This window comes from Channa argus, chromosome 3 (assembly GCF_033026475.1).
Source record: "Channa argus isolate prfri chromosome 3, Channa argus male v1.0, whole genome shotgun sequence".
Lineage (NCBI taxonomy): Eukaryota > Metazoa > Chordata > Actinopteri > Anabantiformes > Channidae > Channa > Channa argus.
In genome coordinates this window covers 25,954,479-25,959,243 of record NC_090199.1, presented here as the reverse complement: position 1 = coordinate 25,959,243, position 4,765 = coordinate 25,954,479, and the positions used below count along the sequence as shown (strand labels likewise).

The 4,765-nt window shown below is 37.9% G+C and overlaps 1 pseudogene; it reads left to right on the top strand.

Moving 5' to 3' along the window:
* The first annotated feature begins 335 nt into the window (after positions 1 to 335).
* Positions 336 to 3,318, top strand: LOC137124638 (perforin-1-like; annotated as a pseudogene).
* The last annotated feature ends 1,447 nt before the right edge of the window (positions 3,319 to 4,765 follow it).

The window sequence follows — 4,765 nt, the reverse complement described above, 5'->3', positions numbered from 1 at the left end:
AGATCAGTTTAAAAATACTTATTTGGTTAATAACGTAATAGGCAGTCTTTTTAGGGCCATAGTGTTTCAGCTTATACATAGACTACAACAGAGAAGGTCACATGTTAAGACTCTAGTTTTTGGGAAATCAACTCTAGTTTATCCAAGTGACTGTTTACCAATCTTACCTCATCAGGGTATGAAGGAAGTACGAATGTCACACATTTTTAATGAGGATACAAAAAACAGTTTCAAAAGGTTTAAATAAAGATTGTTAAATATAAAATTTATGAGAATCATAAAAGGAATTAAGACTCCACCTCCACATTTAGAGTATATCATAGATCAGAATTTATCAGCTGAACACACTCAGAACAGTCACAGGATGGTAAGACCCCTGAGTTATACTTGATCTTTCACGTCTACTTCTTCCTAATCCTTATTCATTACCAGCCAATTTTTATAGAAATAATCATTCAAATGTTATTTTGTTTACTAGATGTCTTTCTCAATGCCAATAAATCTTTTCTGGCCTTTCAACTTTTTTATCTAGATGGCAAAGCTGTGGCAACTCATGCTCCTGTTGTGGGCTTGGAGTCCTCTGTGTCTACCTTCCAGTGTGAGCTTCATCGGTACACCACAGGAGTGTAAAAGTGCTCACTTTGTCCCTGGTTACAATCTGGGTGGAGAAGGCTTCGACATCGTCACAATGGAGCGGAAAGGTGCCTATGTCATCGATACTGAAACCTGGAATCTTGGCAATGGTACTTGCAGGCTGTACAGTAACAGCTACGTGAACAGTGAAAATCAAAAGGTCCCTGTTTCTGTGGTGGACTGGAGAACCCTCCCCAAATGTAGCTTAACAGTCTCCAGTACAGTTTATGATTCTGTCGAAACTCTCGTCAATGACTCAACATCATCAGTGTCAAATGACTGGAAAGTCGGCCTTGAATTTCCTGTAGATCCCAGTGTCACTATTGGGGTTGGCTTGGGAGGGTCCCACTCCAGAGCTGCTACCTTTGGCATGCAGAAGTCAAAACAAGATCGCTACAACTTCTTTCGCCATTCTGTCAACTGTAAATTCTACAGGTGAGTGTAGGAAAACATAACTTGTACTGTTCATTAATACTAACACTTAATTCAGTACTTTAAAAACATAGTCATCCCTCATGGAACTTTTAAATTATTTTTTATTACATCACTGCATCAGTTTAAGTTGGGTTCATTTAACTCTGATCAACAAATTCTTTCACTTTCTATCTACAACAACATCTAAATAAATTAAAAGTATAATACAGAGGATACGTAAATAGGTCTCATCTAGATTTAAACATCTGATCACTGCAACTTTTTTTTAAATTCTCCTTAACGAAATAGCTCAAGCTCTGTCATGTTGCATGACAATTATGAGTGAACAGTGCTTTTCATGTTCACTCAAAAATTCTAAATTGGATTGGGATCCGAGCTCCATTTAGCCTCTGCAGAACAGTAACACTGCTTTGCAACCATTTCTGGATAGATGCTTGGGGGCATTGACTTACTGGTAGACAAATCTCCCTCTTCACACTTTTTTCCACACAGCTTTGTTTTTTTTCTAGGTTTTTTCTTAATTTTGTCTGCATTCATTTTCTCAAACCTTCCAGGTGATGTTTCCAACATCATTATGCAACACAGGCTGGATGATGTTTCTCATGATGTACAGTGTTTGGTCTTTGCCAAACATTGTATCTAATCTACCAAAAGGCTCAGTTCAGCCTCCTTCAAATGTGGCAGCTGCAGTTTTGTAGTATATGTTCTAGATATCATATAGATATGATATTTAGGAAACATATTTATTGTATAAAAGTGATTATACTAGCTTTCGGTCTTTTAAAACAAAATACCTGTAGAGATTGAGGTTGAATACTTACAAAATAAATTATTATTTAAAAAAAAGATGAAAAATTCCAAAAAGGGTAAAAACCTTTTATAGACACTGTAAATGCCTGATTCAGCAATGTTGCATAAAATAAGCAACATAAACAGTAACATGAATAAAACAGGTCTGTAACACACTGTAACTTAATTATATTCTTTCCTTTGTTTTACAGCTACAGACTGACAACAAATCCTCCACTGAGTCATGAGTATAAATTGGCCGCCAATGCCCTTCCTAGCTATTCCCAAAAAACAGAGGTCTCATATCGTAACCTAATCGACACATATGGTACACATTACATCACACAAGTATCTCTTGGAGGAAAAATAAAAGCAATCACATCTGTCAGGACCTGTCAGGCAACCATGAATGGACTGTCAGCAGCAGAGGTCAGTGACTGCTTGTCAGTTGAGGCCTCAGCTAGTTTTGTAAATACTACCAGCATTAACGCCATGTTCAAACACTGTCAAGAAAAGAAGAAGAAGTTAGGTTCAGGCCAGAGTTTCAGCAGCACATTTAATGAACGTAACACAAAGGTCATTGGAGGACACATTGATGGTGCTGACATCTTGTTTGAAGGCCAATCAAACCCATCTGCCTATAATAACTGGCTCAGCTCATTAAAAATCACACCTGATGTGGTACAATACCACTTGAAGCCTCTGCACACCATCCTGCCACTCGGTCATCCTGCCAGTGCTGGACTAAAGCAAGAAGTGGAGAAGTACATCAAGAATAATGCAGTGTTGAAGAAATGTTCTGAATCTTGTCAAATTGGACACAGATCCAGCAAAAGGGATCCTTGTGCTTGTATTTGCAACAGTAATCAGAATATCAAGTCAAACTGCTGTCCTGCAGGGAAAGGTCTTGCAACATTGAAGGTATTCAAGCTTTATGCAGAGGGTCTGTATGGTGATAAATGGTCACAGACAGATGGTTCAGTGCTAGTTAGATACGGTGATCAGAGTAAGAGAACTATGATCATTAGTAACAATGATAACCCTAAATGGCCAGAGACCTTTGAATTTGGATCCATCACTATTAACATGAAAGACCGACTTATGTTTATGATGAGGACACTTACTGGAACAGTGATCCGCTTGGAGAGTGTTCAGTTAAACTGCATCAAGGTAAAGTGTTAGACAGCTGCATGTTAAACCACGGTACCTTGTTCTTCTCCTACATAGTGGAGTGTGCACCGAGTCTTAGTGGTGACCAGTGTCAAGAGTACATACCCTCCCCCATGAGTCCCTCTCTGGCCAAAGTGTTCTACACTAGAAATGGGGTCCTGGCTGGAGAATTCAGCAAGCAGTATGTGAAATCAGTCAGACAGTCTGCTGGAGGTCAGATGTTGTGAGATGTGGTGATACAAGGAAGCATTTGGATTTATGATTTATATCTTGCTAATGGCGCAGTTTTTTTTTTTTAAATACAGTTATTGTTACCTGTCTGTTTTTGTTTAACTTCTGTTTTACAAAAAAGTAGATTCTGAATTTCTCACATTACATCTATGTCAGTCCCTCCAGGAAATAGTTCAACCAAATGTCACCTGTGAATTTTGTTTGACCTTCCAATTTAAAACACCATGACAAAATTGCAACAAGCAACACAAGTTTTTGATAAGCTCTCATGATATAATACATTTTGGGCAGTGAAATCATGAAGGTACTTGTATGATGTGTTGCATGATCCACTTTTTTCAGGCTTGCTTCTTGTTATTTTCAAAATCTGTCAATAAAGCATCAACAAAGACAAAACAAATGTCTGATTCCATGTGTCAAAAAATATCATTTGATACTATGGTTTATGTTCACTTTTATAACAAAATATATTGTATAAACACATGTGGAAAATGTGCTCTCACACACACACACAACACCATAAAAAGAACAGTATGGTAGAGCAGTGTAATATATAATATAGTACATTATTAATATCACAAAGTTTAAAAACGCTAATTAAGGCCAATATGCTACTTTCCACCTGCCTCCAGTGTTTAAAATGTGGTTAATTTCCAATCCTGGCAACGTGTGTCTTTAAAGTGCGACTGTGCATCCAGAAAGTATTTCCAGAGCTTAGCTTTTTCCACATTTTATAGTTTTACAGCTTTATTCCAAAATGGATCAAATTCATTATTTTCCTCAAAATTCTACAAACAATACCCCATAATAACAATCTTAAAGAAGTTTATTTGAAATCTTTGCAAATTTATTAAAAATTAAAAAATCACATGTACATAAGTGTTGATGGCCTTTGCCATGACACTTGAAATTGAGCTCTGGTGCGTCCTTTTTCCACTGATCATCCTTTTGATGTTTCTGCAACTTGATTCCACCTGTGGGAAATTCAGTTGATTGGACATGATTTGGAAAAGCATACACCTGTTTATATAAGGTCCCACAGTTAACAGTGCATGTCAGAGCACAAAGCAACCCATGAGGTTCAAGCAATCTGTAGACTTTTGAGACAGGATTGTATGGAGGCACAGATCTGGGGAAGGTTTGGAATTCTCTGTTCGTATGAAACAAAGATGGGGATGTTTTTCTGCGGCAGGTAGTGGGAGACTAATCACGATCAAGGGAAAGCTGAATTAATGCTGAAGTAATGTACAGAGACATCCTTGATTAAAGCCTATTCCAGAGCACTCTGGACCTCAGACTGGGGCGATGGTTCATCTTTAGACAGGACATCGACCCTAAGCACACAGCCAAGATAACAAAAGAGTTGGCTATGGGACTTGAACCCAGAAATAGGTGTGTCAAGCTTGAAGCATCATAGGCAAAAAGACTTGAGGCTGTAATTGGTGCTCAAGGTGATTCTTTTAAGCAGAAGCCATCAATACCTTTGTACATGGGTTTAACTTTTTGT